We start from the raw sequence: 16,619 nt of genomic DNA, 5'->3' as shown, positions 1-16,619 counted from the left end.
GGAGGGAGGGAGGCAGGGAGAGGTTGGGGTGAGGGAAGGAGAGCTTTTTGGAAGGATTTTTTTTCTTCTAGTTGCCTAAAGAGGGGACAGTAAAATGTCTCCTGTGGGTAGAATTTGTGACAAAACAAAATGGTTCAGGCATCATCTACAGCATCAGTACATACCAAAGGCCGGAAGGCATACTAAACAACGGAATTTAAGCACTGCTCTGCTAGGTCCTATGTCAGTCTTCTCTGAATGAACGAAGCTGGGATGGAAGGGATCCACAAGCCAAGACAAATGGGCCTGTCCTGAGCTAGCCTGTGTGTGGAGAGTTGTCCTCAAATTCTCTCCTGAGTCACCACCATGAAGCCTAATCTTGTAGGTGACTGACTGTGATTCAGAGCAGTTTCACAGCCTCTCCAGGACCATTCCTGAGCGATATAGACCCACATGGGTGGAAAGAAACCTTAAAGCTCAAACACTGTAGTCGAAGACAGGGGTGGGCTCTCCAAGAAATGAAGAACAGGATTTCACGGTCTTCCCTACTTGGGGCCAGGAGGTCCCAATGAGATCTTTTCTCATTACCTCTTGCTTAATTGCTCTGGTCTGAGAGGGATGCTATCCCGTGAAGGAAAACAATCAGCTTCCTCCATAAAAATCCTCTACAATCAGCACAGGAGTATATAGCTTAGGTAGGATACTAGAGGCCAAGGAGATAATGGAGCTCACAGCCTACTCAGAAGCATGGAATTCAGCTGGCTCAGCATGGGACAGTCTTCTCCATTTCTAACTACTATAGTCAGAGGCTTTTCCTTCCTCATAGGCATCATCTCCAAATCTTTCCTCAGTGTTTGGATCATCCACTGCATCATGCTTATGGAGAATTAGGGGTTAACCCTTTACCTGGCCATTCAAGTATTTTGCCCAGGATAGAATTACATAACTTAAAGGGGAAGTAGGCAGAGAACTTCCAGTTTGACAGTATATGCACATTTTCCCTATAGATGATGCCTAGTAACACTTTCTAAATCAAGAAATCATTAAATTAATCATTAAATTAAATTAAGTCTTTCTGCCAGACAGGTGGGCCCCTTTGTCCAGATCCAGGAACAACTCTTTATTAAGTTTGAGATTCTAATTTTAACTTTTATTTCTTTTATTTTTGAGATTATAATATAATAACATTATTTTCCCCTTCCCATTCCTCCCTTCAAACCCTCCTATATACCACTCTTAGCTCCCTTTAAAATTCATGGCCTCTTTTCTCATTAATTGTTGTTGCATAGAGATGGTAATTTTAATCTCTCAACCTACTTTTCATGTGTTTTAGTAGTCTTTAGCATTAAGCCTTCTATGCAGAAGAAAGACCATTTCAGAGAGTTTCTGCTGCTCTGGGTGGTTTCTGGTGGAGGCAGTCTCCATGATACCCCAGTTGTCCATGCTCTTATTTTGCATAGAAGTATGGAAGATGATCTCTGCTCACCATATGGGCCTTTTTTTTATACTACAGAAGAAACTGGATGGATGGCTGCAGGGGTAAATGGATATATAGATGAATTGTATAGATATATGAATTTATGAATGGATGGATGGATGGATGGATGGATGGACAGATGGATAGATGGGTGGGTGGTCAGAAAGAAGAAAAAACCCTCTTGCATTTGGAAACTTCTCTCTATCTCCAGTTACTTTATTAATTCAATACACTGAGGAAGCTTTCTTTACTTCCAGGGACTTGAAAAGAGAAACCAGGAACTACAATAAAATGCCCCTGTCCCATGACCCTGCCAGGTCTTCAGGAAAATGAACCCCTCAAAAGCGACAAGATATCCTAACAGAGCAGGCAGAAGACTCCTGAGCTGGGAGGAGCTCTCCCACCCAGTGGCCCCATCAGAGGAAAGAGGGGTTGCCTAGTCATCTGTTCGTCTCAGGGGCTGTCTGGGACTTCCGGCCTGGATTCCTGAACTGGAAACACCTGAAAAGCAAGTTGTTCTAGGTAAGTAATATTTTTTACTTCAAGTTCTTATAAAAGAAAATGAAGAATTAAAAAAAATCATCAATGCATTGAAGTTAATTAAGAATAGGGCACGCACCATAGGCGGGTAGAGTGCTGGGAGGCACTAGCTAACCCTGGGTCAAGGATTCGCTACCTGCCACCCCCACATTCTTCCCCCAAATCACACTGATGCCCTCAGCAAAAATAAATTGCTACCAGCTTCTTAACAAATAAAACTTTGAGGAAAAAAAGAGCAATATTGTTTAAAGGGAGGAAGAAAATTACAAGTGTATGTTCTCATGACACAGTTTTAAAAGCCGTTTGTAGCTGATTCACAACGCTCAAAGTAGTCAGTTTTCCATTTGAAATTCTAATAAGGCCTTTGAATGGTTTGGAGCTTCTCACAAAGTAAAGGGAATAGAGTGACTTAATTGAACTCAGAGGCTGGGCTGCCTTCTTTATGGGCATCTGGGTCTGTCTAGTGTCACCTTTATGCCCATGGAATGACCTGGAGCTGATATGGTCAATAAAAGTGAATACAGAATAGGAAGAATGACCAGGTAACAATCATGTGTATTCTGTTGTATGTTACTGGGGTGGAGGGGGTCTTCATTTTGTACCCCCTAATTTGTGTGGTCCTGTGATGGGATAAAGAATAGGATGAGCTGTCTCTTCTGTCATGCTAAGAAACCTTCCTGTTTCCAAATGCTGTGATCAGGAAGACATAGATACTGAGGAGCGTTTGACCCTTGCAGAGCACAGGAACTCTTTCTGTGGACTAAATAGCTCACCTTTGTTGTGGAACAAGAGCCTGGCATGAAAGCCAGACCTCAGGTCCTATCGGATTTTATGAGCTTATCCCATCTGTGGTAGACATGGAGCAGAGCTTCAGGAGCCAAAGAAAAGAAAGACGTGTTGCATTTGTAATGACAGCTTCTGTTTTTAATTTACATTTTTTGAGAATTTCATAAGACCCTAGGATATTTACATCATTTCCACCTCTTCCTTTGCCCTCCAACTCCTCTTGCTCCCCCCTCAAATTCAAGATCTCTTCTTCTTTATTATTGGTGTGGTGTGGTGTGGTGTGGTGTGTGTGTGTGTGTGTGTGTGTGTGTGTGTGTGTGTGTGTGTGTGAATACAGCCTGCTGAGACCATTTAGTGTTGATCATATGTGTTGTGTTTGTTTGTTTTGATGGCTGACCACTTGGCAGTGGATAACCCATCAGGAGTTTGTCCCTTGAGAAGACTGATCCCCCCCCCCCCAGCATCTATTAATTACCTATAGCTCTTCATCTGGGGGCGGGGGGGCTTGTGAGATTTCCCCATCTGCACTGACTGCCAACAGGTGTTATTTTTCTGGTCTTGTTTAAGCAACAATATTGTTGAGATTTCGTGGGTACAGCCTCCCTTCCATATATAAGACACTATCTCACAGCAGATGTCCGGGTCCTCTGGATCTTACCATTTTTCCACCCTCTCTCCAGTGTTCCCTGAGCCTCAGGTATGGGGGTTATGCTGTGGATGTGTCCGTTGGGATTGTGCGTCCCACAGTCGGTTATCTGCATTTGACTAGGCGTGGCTTTCTGTAACAGTCTCTGTGCTGCAAAAAGAAGCCTCTTTGATGAGGGGTGAATGATTGCCTTTGCACTTAAAGATTTGGATCTAGAACAAATTCTGTCTTGTGTGTGTATCCTAGCTCCACTTGTAAATCATTTGTGGAAAAGGTAGGCAGCTAGACTGGAGAGAGAGCTCAGAAGCAAACAGTGCATACTGGTCTTACAAGGTCTAGAGTTTTGTTCCCAGCCTCCACGTTGGGCTGGTCACTAAAGCCTACAATTCAGATCTAGGGAATCCAGTGCCCTTTTATTACCTCTCTAGGTGCCTGCAGGCATGTGTGTATATACTCTCACGTATACAGGTAATTTAAAATAAAATAAAAAAATAATAGATAGTATTTTCCTGGCATGAAAGTTCTTGATTTTCATAGAATCTGATCTTGGAAAAGATAAATCAAGGCCCAGGTTAATTTTCTCTAGCAGTTATTTTTAAGTGTCCAATGCCTAGTGGTCTGGATTTTCCAATATTGTATAAATGATGAGAAAGTCTTGACTATTTGCAGAGATTTGTGGCTGAACGGATAAGATGTAGCTCATACAAATGAGATCCATACTTTCTGTTGGGTTTCTAGTTTCCTCCTGTCTCTTTGCCATGATCAGCTGGGTTTTTGTTTATCTGTTTGTTGTTTGTTTGTTGGCTTACTTGCTTGGTTTTGGTGAAGGGAGTCTTCTAACTAGAAAGGAAATAGTCGTTAGGCACACTCAGAGTGTGTTGAATGATAAACAGGAGAAGGAGAAGAAATCGAAACAAGTGTGAACAATTCTTTGGAGAAGTCTGAATGATAGAAGAAGAACAAAGGGGCATATTTGGTGCTAACTAACGCGAGTAAAATTTCCAGAGAAAACACTGGACTTGGTGGGCCTGGTGATCCAATGACTGTGTTAGAGAAGTCAAAGAAGTGTATTTAATAAATGAGGCCCTCGTGAGGTTTGTAATCTTTGGGGATTGACATCAGCTTCAACATTCCTGCTTGCTTAATTAAGTCTGCTGATGGAGAAAAGAGCCCACCAAATTCCCACCATCCTTGACAGAGTTTCAGGAAGATCATACTTGTGTCTAGCTTTTCTCTTCAGAACGAGAAGAGGTTGGTAGTGTATTGAGAGCAAGATCATGGGATGTACTACAGCATTTGAGAATGATCCAGTTCTCTACAACTGCCTTACAAAGCACCCATAATGCGATGTTACAAATGGCAATATGGTAAGGTGTCCTTGAGTTCTGTGGGTGGAGACTGTAGGTACAGAGCAGTTGGGGAGAACATCTCTGTTCTTGATGTCTGGTACTTCTCTGGGGGACTCAAGATGGTGAGGACACATAGACAGGGCAGTTCTGTCTGCAGACTTCTCCACATGGGGTCTGTGCCTGACAGTTTCATATATCCACAATGGCTCTCTAGCTTCCATACCTAGCACTTTGGCTGGGATGGCTTACCTAGTGTGAATAGTGAAGAGTGGACCTTCTAACCTAACAACTAGAATTAGCCAGAGCACATATTCTAAGGTGAGGGGAGAAGAGCCTTCTAGGCCCCTAAAAATATGGACCCAGGTTGACACAAGATCACTTCCATCATGTACTGTTGGGTAAAGTAGTCATGGACTGTCTCACTTTCAAGGGAATGGATCAGTATCCTAACCCCACACTAGGGGACAAGATACAGAAAGAAGCAGGTGATAGCCTCTTTATAAGCAAGCAACCCTTTAGAGTTCATGTCCAGAGGACCAAGTACCAACCCAATAAATCAGCTATTCTGTAAGCAGACATTTATTCTGCCAATTACAAGTAGACAAAATAAATAATAGATATTGTGTGTTTTAAGTACACTTTGACATGAAACACATGCAAATATACACATTTTCTCTCTCTCTCTCTCTCTCTCTCTCTCTCTCTCTCTCTCTCTCTCTCTCTCTCTTTCTCTCTGTCAGAGGTATGGTAAATCCAGCTAAAGGAAAGAATTATCCAGCAAGGGGAACAGAAGTGACCCTATAGGGAGATTGTTAAGCCACATGTTGAAGAATTGAGTCAGAAGAGTGAATATCTAGTGTGTTAGTAGAAATTGTAACCCTTCGCCAGGCATAGGAGTACAGGCCTATAATCCCAGCTACTCGGAAGATTACAAGTTCAAAGTCATCCTGTGTCACTTAGTAAGACCCTATTTCAAAGTAAGATTTAACAAAAACGTCTGGAGATGTGATTCTGTTAAAAGTTCTTTTGTAGCGTGGGGGAGGATCTGTGTTCTATTCGAGGCACTGAGGGACAAAGAATAGATTACCATCACTTGGAAGGCATTAGCTGGAGACAGTGTCAGTGCAGAACGAAAGGCCCCTGTCCTCGGGCTCACTCCATCGGAAACCCTGGAGTTCCTTCTCAGAACATGAGCCCCTCCCTTAAAGTAAATGGAACAAATGAAAGATCCCTGCACTCTGGGGCTCCATGGCTTCGAGAAGAGTAGCTGCTTTGCTTGGCTGGTGTGTGGAAGAGGTTCCTCTATGGCAGAACTTCCTGGTTAATGGAGAAGAGATTCCCGCCTCTTGTCTTGAACGGCTGCTGCTTCATGAGACAATGCCTGTCACCATGGCAGGCTGCAAACCTGCCAGAACTACCTGCCATGTCTTGCATGTATCAGATTTCCAAGAGACGGTGCATTATATTTTTAATGTGATTTAAAAAATTGAAAATGGTGATTTTATATACAGATGTTGATGAAAGATGTGTTTTAAAGAAGTAAATTAAAACCTCATTAATATTTCAGCGAGAGTATTTTGTGCTTATCTGTTTCATCTCTGTTTTTGACCTATGGCTTAGAGTTCGCAGCACGAAGAAGATGGTAAAATCTGCTCACCATAAAATGTTAATTATAACTAAATTACAGCACAAGCGTTCAATCAGCCACATTAATTCTACATAAAGTGAATTATTGTAGCAGAAAATTTTGAAATGTGACTGAATTTTGTAATCTTCTGTCTCCTTTTTTTTTTTTTTTTTAAATGCCTCTCACACTAAACCTGATTGCCATGTGTTTATCCCAGAACCCCAGAGTCCTTTGTGGAATGGCACGCTCACTCACCTGACTCTGTTTTGAAAGATAAATTCCCTGTGCAGGCCTCACCTCTCTGGATGGCTCTGAGTTGGACTTAGGTGTCTTTGCTCTGTGGCAAAGGAAAACTTTGATATTTTGCAAACAGTTATGTTCTTACAGTAAAGGGTTTGGGCTTGTGCTGTGGAACAGTTCTCTCCAAAAATATGACCCAAGTGCATACATGTGTTAATAATATGTGTTAATAATCACAGTTATTGTTAGAACTGTGGTTGGAGGACTATAGAAATGGTTCAGCCATTAGAGACTAGGCTCACAACCAAAACTTCAACAACTGTGACTTTTCTCCTAAATCTATGTCTAGCGGAAAGTTACAAATTTGAACATTAATGCTTTCATAGCCTAAACCAAACATATGTCCCTTCTGGCATTATCTCAGTCAACAGAGAAGTACTTAAGCGTAATAACAACAGAAGGCAGTATTTAGAAAAAAAAAAAAGTTTAGTAAAGCTGAAAACATCCAGGGTGTAGGTAGTGCATTCTGTCAGCTCCGTTAATTGTATTTTACTAGCAAAACTCCTGATGTTCCTTCCCTTGAATGAGAGTACGTACCCCCATGAATTTAGTGTGTCATTAGAAATGGGATGTTGCTTCATGCTAATGGGATATTTAATGCAGTGATAGATGCCATTAGGTACTAATGGATACAGGGGCCAGGAGGGGCCGCAAATTTTGCAAAATACGAGGGAGCAAATAAAACTTTTCATTATGTAGTGCTGCTAACAGCCACCCAAATTCATGCCACAAGCAGCATGAAAGCAGTGAGTAGTAGGAGTTCTGAACTCCTCATCACCCTGTATGTTAAAGCAGTGTACCATGGGTCTGCCCTGGGGCATCCTGCCTGCCAGGTCTAGTGCATCCCTAGTGTAGGGTAAAAATTGGAGTCCCATTGTGGAGGATCCCACTTCAGATCTGTGGTTTATGAGACAGAAGCTGGACACTTCCCAGTCTCATTGTCAGTGACTCAAGCAACATTATTAGAGCTGTAGGTACACTCATGCCGCTGGGCTCGAGAGAACATGAGGACCGGGGGGGGGGGGGGGGCGGACAGAGGGCATAAACATGGGAGGCGAAGGGCACAGTGAGCAGTGTGGTCAGGCTCTGTCTTCCCCTTCACAGAAGGTACAGGCTTTGCTTCATTCCCACAGGTAAGCCATTTTATTTAATACTCACAAAACTCCACAGAAGTCTGAAGAGTCGAGGAGCATAGAAAGCCTCATATGAGGAATAATAAGTACATTATTAAGGAAACTGAAACAACAGAAATTACATACTATTAAGAGAGAAGAGGCTCCCCCTACTAGAGGAGTGAGGGAAGGAATTTTCAATCTGCTAATGGCTGAAGCTGTTAACCTACAGATATGGGATACAGGAGGGGGGCAGGGGTGGAATGGGGATGCTCCTTTGACATCCTCAGGTACCCCAAGGATTAAAGTACCTGAGTCAGAGTTAGATCTAGCCACTAAAGTTCAACAAGCAGTTCTTCCCAGGACCTTTGATCTTCTGAAGAAAACAAAGACTAAGAAGATACAGTGGAGCAGAGTGAGCATCGTTCAGGTGGAACCACAAGCAAAACGATGCTGGAGAAATGAAAATGATTGGGAGTCTGCGACTGTCACCCGCTTCTCCCCTTCTCTGCCTCAAATTCTCAGGATCTTTTAACTTCTAACTTCTTTCTTCGTCTCCTAGAAAATCAGGAAGGCAGTCTTAACCTGGATTAAGGATCCTGTTTTGGTTTTTCGGTAGAATGATAACTTTGTTTTTGTGAAAATGACACCCGCCCACTGTGCAGAACGTAAAACTGTCAGATCCAAAGAAGAGAACAAAATGTTACCAACGCGTTCAGTTCCCCAAGACAGCCATCTCTAGATTCTGTGACCACTTACCATATGTACACAGAAGAAAACCGAACGTTGGACAACAGAAGCAGAAAATCTGTGTTCCAAAGAAACTGAGATTTGAAAAGGGTTGTGGGATCTCTAATGACTAATACTGCGTTATTTACTGAAAATGAAGTAAGCGGGCAGAATTTTGTGTCCTCAGCCACACATGTGCATGGCAGACACACTTGCAGATGACTGTGGGTGGTGATGGATGGGTTGGCAGTAGAGTTTGGTGATAACTACATAGGGTATACAAAAAATCAAATTGTCGTTGTTCTTGGCCATTAATAGACATGAGTTTTATCTTTCAATTAAATTTCAAAAGGAGAACATGTATGTTAAAAGTCAGGAGCGTTGAATTCATTCTGTATGAGTGTGTGCACAGATGTGTGCATGTGGGGAAAACGTATGCATACCAGTGTACACGATGTGAAGGCCAGAGGAGGACAAAGCGTGTCCACATGTAATGTTCCTTATTCTCTAGCGACAGGATCTTACACTGCGCCTGGAACTGGCCACATTTTGGCTAGGCTATGGCCAGCACACTTCAGCCATCCTGTCTTTGCCCGATCTTTCCATGAGCATTTGTGTTCCAGGTGCATGTGGCTGCTCCTGGCTACTTATGTGGGTGCCATCTTCTTAATTCAGAAACTCCTACTGGTACAGCGAGCACTCTCATGCCATACTCCACAAGTGCTGACTTAATAGCACTAAACTATTAGAAATTGACCAAAAAAAAAAAAAAACCACTATAAAGGTAAATCAAAAGAATTTCTGATCTATTTCATCAAAATATAGTTCCTAATCAATCTATGATTAAGAAAGAAAAAAGATATTAGGGGGAAATATTGTCTAGATCCATTTTTGTATGGTATCATGTTTTAGTCTTAAACATTACTGACCAATGCCCTGCTTAAGACATGAATGAGTGCATTAGCACACAGCTGCCCCATTTCCCACCTCCATTTCCTACTATCTCCTGGTGGTTATTTTACTTTGTACTAATCTGAGACATTTTCCATCTGTTATGGAACTAAAAACCCATATTTGCTTCTGTATTCCCATGTTTCTGTTTATAATGATTCAGTGCTCATGTTTTGAGATCCATGCTCTCTCTATTTTGTGTTTGTGACTTATCTCTTCATTAGATGACTCTTACCTTGAAGTAGAATTGTTCTTTATTGTTATTTTGGTTGTTACATATTTGCTCATATTTATAAGGTGAAGCGTGGTAATTTGGCATATGTACACATTATGTAATGATAAAATCAGGAAGCCATGTGGCATATTTCCTAGGTGACACTTCCAACTCCTGTCTACTAGTTCTTTACAAACGTGTGCAGAGGCTGCAGGTTTGGCTCAGCAGTTTGGAGCACGCACTGCTCTCGCAGAGGCCCGGAGTTTGGTTCTCAGCGTCTGTGCTGACTACTAACAACTTCTGCAACTCCAGTTGCAGCAAACCCAGTGTCTCTTTGGTCCTCTGTGAGCACTGAACATATCCCCACACAGATACACAGGTATGCATAATTAAAATAAAATAAACATTCTAAGTATGTAATGAATTGTGGTGAACTTTATTCAAACAACCAGGCTAAAGGACATGAGAATGAATTCCCTGTCAATCTATGTTTTAAACTTGTTGCCCACCCTCTGTCTAGACCATATTTTCCTCCCTTCCTACCCTCCAGTCATCAGGATTTTTCTCCTTTAAGTAGACATTTAGAAAAAGTTGAAATGCTATGCTTCAACCTTTTTGTATGCCTAATGATATTGATTAGGCGTGTGTGTGTGTGTGTGTGTGTTTGTGTGTGTGTATCACAATGATAAAGAAATAAAATCAACTAAACTAACTGAATGAATAGAAGGACACCCTAGCAGGACATAAAGTTTTGGGAAATTATACATTGTTTCTCTGGGAGCTTTGTAGACCTTTGTTTGCTGTGCCCTGGCACTAAACAGTGTCATTTAATCATGCTTTTGATTTATATGAGTTTATCAGTGCTATCTCTATGTTTGAGAATTTCTGTCTGTTGAGATTGTGTTTGAACATAAACTTGACTGGATGTTATATTCAGAAAAGCTTTAAAAAAAACACTGGGAAGTGTCACTTTCTTATCTTCTGGGAGGAATTAAAATCTATACAGAAGACTAATACTCATCCAAATGTTCTGCTTACAGAGGACTTATTAAATGAACAATTTCTCACTAGCCTCTCAACTCATAAAGAATAGAGTCAACATCAACCAATTCATATCAGTTTTTCCATATATATATATATATATATATATATATATATATATATATATAGTGCCCTTAAATTACTACATGCGTACATTCCTTTCTGATGTGTGTGTGTGAGAGAGAGAGAGATATTTTCCCCTTACATATATGATGTTTTCCCCCTTTCCTTTAATTCTTTGCTTCAAGGACATTGATTGTTTTGGTTTTTTTTTTTTTTCCTATTTCTGCTTTGTTGTTTCTTTTTGTTTCTTTCACTAACATTCCTTCAAGGGTTACCTCTGTGTAAGTAGTTCTATTTTCAACCGTGTCTAATTTGTGCTACTAATTAAAAAAACTTGTTTATTAATTCTGTATTGATGATCCGAGCCTCAGGTTATAGTCTAAGATCCAGACTGGGGTGTTTTGTTTTGTTTCTCTCATTCTACTATTTTAACAGCTTGTCATCTGCTACCAACTTCAGTAAATGTCTGTCATGTTAAACTCTTCTGTAGCAGTAGATACACAAAAGGAAATCTCATTTCTTTGGGTTGGATTTTCTTCCAAGAGAATGCTCATCTCTCTCTTGAATGCATGAGTATTCATTAAGACCTAACCCATAACATGACTTAAAAAGCCTAGGGACTCCCTTACAGTGATGTAAGTCTGGATCTTAGACTACATACTGAGGCTCGGATCATCAACACAGAACGAACAAACAAGTTTTAGTCCGGGTAGCACAAAACAGACACGGTTTAAAATAGAATTGCTTACATAGATGTCACTGTCTCTAAACTGTGAAGCTTTTTCACAAAAGCCTATGTATTTTCCTATTCCTTTTTAACCAGGATATAGTAAAATAGTTAAATATTATATATGTTTTCCCATTCTTCTTTAAGTGTGATTATTTTAGGGGAAGGATCCTTGCTTAAATACAGGGAAGTTTCCTGCTAGATTCATCTCCCTAAATCAACTCCCTCCTCAATACAGAAAAACTATCCAAACCAAATTTGCTGGCTTAACAGCTATCTCCATCAGCAAATGCCTGTGGGTGATGAGTGCTTGATTTCACAGTTCTGGTACTTTCCTTGGCTTGGCTAACTCTTTCATCCCACATAGCTTCATGGTGTGTTTAAGGCCTCTTCACTGTTTTATCCAGCATACGTTGTTTTCACTGGAATGTTCAGTTGAAAGAGACTCACTTGCCATTATTGAAAGCGTAATTATTCTGTTTTTATTCATGCATTTGCCTCGTTCTTACTTCATGTGTGGTACTCTACAGGCATCATCTGTTTGTGCTGACAGATGTTTGAGATGTTGACCAGCACCCTGCTTCATCTGATACCTGACTTTCCTCTTAACCTGACTGTATTTTTACCTGCTGGGAATATCTTTAGTTCTTCAAGGGAAGAAACTTGCTGATAGGCTATGTCCCAGAAACCAGAGATTCTGTCCATCTCCTGAAACTGTGTTAAATGTTCTCTATCGGGGTTTACCCCACCTACTGGGAAATATAATTTGGTATCCTGATGTCCCTATCTAGTTATGTAACACTCAAGCCCATACAGTTTTCCTGTCTCCAATAAGAAGGAGGTGTTACAGTGCTATCTAAAAGGCTTCTATTCTTTTTCTTTTTAATCATGAAAATTCACTAAGAATGTGATTTATTTCGCATGGCCACATTGGAAGAGGGACAAGGTAATGCCCCCAAGTGTGTCTTCAGTGGTCTTGACATAAAATCAGGGTTTAAATAGAAAGCAGAGCTACATAATTAAGCAGGCCCCCAAGGTATGACCCTTGGTCATAGGGCTTCTCTTAAAATTACATTCCTGGCCTATGTTAGACTTCTTGCTTGGACAAAAGGGCTGAGTAAAACAGCTTAACAAGAAGAAAGGTTTGTTTTGGCTTGCAGCTTCAGGGTTTACATACACATCTCTTGTTTCCATTGCCTTTGGGCCCATAGCGAGGTGGACTATCACAGCAGGGGGCAGGCAGGAGCAAAAAGAAGCATGGTCATTATTTCCAACATCCCCTTCAAGGACAGGTCCCTAGTACCTAGGTTCCTCCCCCACATCAGGCTCCCCTCCTGAAAGTTTTACAACCCAATGGCACATAAACTGGTGACCAAACCTCCAACTTGAGTCTTCAGGGACAGTTAACATCAAGTCCGTAACATGACTTAAGAAGTGCAGGTGTTTCAAAGAAGTCTAGATTGGTACTCCTTTCATTGGCTTCTCCCTAGGTTGTGAGGGATTTGGGGAGACTTCTGAACTTTCTATTCCTTTAGATCTACCCTAGGGTAGAGGATATAATCACATACACCAGAGCCTTTCCTTCTGCCCCTGGCTGATGCTTTTAAGCTTGTGGTTGGAGGTTTTACCATGTTCTGTGACTATTGCTGCTTAACCATTTCCTCTCCTTTTGTAAGACATTGGAACCCGGGAACTCTGTGGCCCCCAAACCACTCCAACCATCTCCCCTCATGGCTGAGATTTTATGTATTAAGAGCAATACTGTTACCACGCCAGTCAAATGAATGTGCATCTTTATTTCTCTCAATGAAGTAGCTATTTATTTGTAAGGTGATATCAGGAATTGGGAGAAGTTAGGAGAGACAAAAGAAAGGGAAGAGAATGCTAGTGAGAAGCTCTTTATCAATCAATCCCTTTTTGTGGGCAACTGGAACTTGATTTCCTGGGTAAAACCCAAGGAAGAGTGGACCACCTACCCAAGTGAAAGGGGGCCAGTGTGTGTGCATATGGACTCCTGTTATCCATAGGCAGATACTTGCTTCTAGGCTTAATTCCCTCCCAGTGCCTGCCTACTGCACACACAAGCAAAGTAAGAGCTGCATATCAAAAGTTTTGGAGAGGCTGAGGCTCCAGAAACTGCCATTCAGCTATGGGCAATGGCATGGTAAAACAGAAGAGGAGATGGCCAGGGTGGGCTACATGATTACAAACTTCAGACATCTCAGCATGTGGGGAAAATGAGACCAGGAGGGAGGGAATAGGATGTTCTCAGGTCTGGTGTGTCATCCAATCAGGTTAGTCTCTGATAACAATACAGACCTTAGCTATTCATCCCAACTAGTTGGTTTACTTATCTTTCCAAACTTAAAGAATGCTAGGACTGGAGAGGTAAACCAATGGTTAAGCACACTTACTACTCCTTCAGAGAACTGGAGTTTGGTTCCCACCACCCACTTGGCCAGTTATAATCGCCTGTAACTCTGGCTCCAGGAGATCTGATACCTCTTCTGTTCTCCATGGGTACCAGCGTGCACATACACACACACACACACACACACACAAATACACAAATAATTTTTTTTTAATTGAATGAATGTACTATAGATAAGAAGCAGAATTCTTTTGGGAGGTCTTAGAAAAGGTAGGAGGAGCTATTTTAGTGAATAAAGATGGGAAAACAATGAGGTTTTATATATATATTGTGTGTATATATATATATATACACACAATATATATATATATGTGTATATATATATACAAATGTAGAGAGAGAGATGTACACATACAGAGAATTCGTATATATAATGCATGTATGTATAGAAACATATGTATATACATTTATAAATTATATCCATTATATGATTGTCATTGGTAGCCATTAGATATTCTTTGAGCCCCTGCAGACAACAGAATCTGTTGTCTCTCAAGTCCCTTATCTAAAATGGCATAGATATTTTCATATAAGCTGTACACGTCCTTCCGTATACTGTAAATCATCTCCAAGTCACTTACAGTGCTGCACACAATGTAAACAGTGTTTATGCTTTATTGTCTAGGGAACAATAACAAAAAGTCTGTGCATGTCCAGTAAAGGTGTAAATTTCAAAACACTCTTTCATCTGCAGTTCATCGCATCTGCAGACACGGAAGCTGTGGATGTGAGCGGATAGCTATCTGTATGTGTGAAAAGAGTTTCATCAGAGGTGGGGACAGGTGGGGACAGGTGAGAGGGCACAGACATAAGTGCGTATGATGTGTGCTGTGTGCGTGCTGCACGGACACTCCACTTGAGAGCACGGAGAGTGTCACTCAGTCGCCTCCCATCAGCTTCTGCCTGACACCAAAGGACCACATCTTTCTTCTGGAGGCCACTACACAAATCTACTCAGCTAAAATTCTACTTTCAAATAATCTTCCTTTACAAAGACATCACACTGAGTTGAGTTTTAGAAGGGACCTGACTTTTGACTGGTATGTATCTCACAGATTTGAATGGAGTCACAGAAGCCCAATCCCTTTCCTCTGTGTGAACTGTCTAACCTGGTGGTTACAAAGTGCTGAGTTATATTAACACTAAGGGGAGAAACCGAAAAGGATCTCTACATCCATTGGTTAAGGGGGAGAGAAAATTCCCATGCATATAACAAAGCTAGGCCATTCCAAACCAGCTTTTTTGCATATAAGGTCATTAGTGCATGCATAATTGTGGGTATGTAGAGAATTTTATAAATATGAATATTTAAAGTATATTTAATGATATAATTATTCTTTCTATGATAGAAATATAAATATGTTTTATACATTTAATAATTCTGTTCCATTATTTATAGGTTGTGTTATATAAGATACACTATGTTGATTTTATATTTAATATGTTCTATTAAATGTATCTTATGTAAGTGATAGTCTATGAAATAAATATTCATGATATATTGTGTTAAATTATAGTAGAAATATATCTTCAGTTATAATTACTGAATTTCATTATATAAGTTCAATATATCTAATTATATTAAGAGGAAAGGTTTTTCAAAATCCCCATCCAAGAGATCATACATGTATTTGTTTTCATGTGGTGAGTATATCTAACATGTGTGCTTCATGCCATCTGAGTAAATTACACATATTAGAAATCATTTTAAGATTTCTTAAATTTTTAAATATTTACCCAAAAAAAAGCTAAACTTAAGATTCCGTTGGTGGAAAGATTGGTGTATATGTTTGGTATGTATTTGGTAAAAATAAGAAACAATGGAATAATACCCTATGCCCCCCTCAAATATGATGGGATTTTCTGAATAATTCATTTCCATGTTCATGGAGAGAGGAAAAGAGAGAGAGGAAAGGGGAATTAGTGAGACTGGGACACCAGTAGGAAACAGGAAAAAGAATGGACTCACACAAGCCATGGGGTCTTGGTGCTAAGCTAAGGCTTCAAGAGACAGTTGGTCAAACATCCTTAGTAACTTCCTGTTAGGCCGAGTGGATCTGGAAATGATCTCAAGGAGCACCCATCTGTGGAAACTTTTAGACGAGACACTACCAACTCTGGTAAAAAGTTTACATGAAGGATCAACACATTCTTGTGATATACAGGGAGTTCTGATTATTTTCTCAGGAGGGGAGTTGTTTATTTGTTGAGTAAAATGTCCACACAGAAGCATATCTCTGTGATTTCCATAGTCACGAAATGCTTCACAAAAGCATTTCCACAGTCTTCTAATCTTTGTAAACATTGGAGGCTATCCCATAGGCTTGCATATCTGTCATGTTTCACTGTCATGTTAAATAAAGCCTTAGATTCACCTAGAAATGTATATGCTGTCATGAGATCATTGGTTGTAGACTGAATATGACACATTCCCACTGGCTCATGTACTGAAGGCTTTGTCTTCAATCGATGTTGCTCTTTGAGGTGATTGAAGAGAAAAGTATGTTGTCCCTGACTCCTTCCTGTTATGTTTCCCTGCTTCCTGACTATGTTGATGTAAATGGCTCTCCTCCACCACATACTCCACACCTATGATGTCCAAGCACACAGGACGAGAATATAAATCAGACCCTCTGAAACCCTGAGC

At 40.6% G+C, this 16,619-nt stretch overlaps 2 long non-coding RNA genes across 2 annotated transcripts in view; one reads left to right on the top strand and one right to left on the bottom strand.

Annotated features, from left to right (window-relative positions):
- Window positions 1–16,619, top strand: part of LOC131911735 (uncharacterized) — a 439,834-nt gene that overhangs the window by 213,324 nt on the left and 209,891 nt on the right. The window contains exon 4 of the long non-coding RNA XR_009379432.1: window positions 1,714–1,978. This is a non-coding gene — a long non-coding RNA (uncharacterized LOC131911735). The remainder of the gene's footprint in view (window positions 1–1,713; window positions 1,979–16,619) is intronic.
- On the bottom strand, window positions 1,713–2,871 carry LOC131911737 (uncharacterized). The gene is made up of 2 exons (XR_009379433.1): window positions 2,770–2,871; window positions 1,713–1,957 (listed from the first exon to the last, which is right to left on the bottom strand). It is a non-coding gene; the product is annotated as an uncharacterized LOC131911737 (long non-coding RNA).

The sequence above is a fragment of the Peromyscus eremicus genome, chromosome 5, assembly GCF_949786415.1.
Source record: "Peromyscus eremicus chromosome 5, PerEre_H2_v1, whole genome shotgun sequence".
NCBI classification, from domain to species: domain Eukaryota; kingdom Metazoa; phylum Chordata; class Mammalia; order Rodentia; family Cricetidae; genus Peromyscus; species Peromyscus eremicus.
Note: the sequence above shows the minus strand (reverse complement) of the source record. Positions and strands in the feature narration are given on the sequence as shown.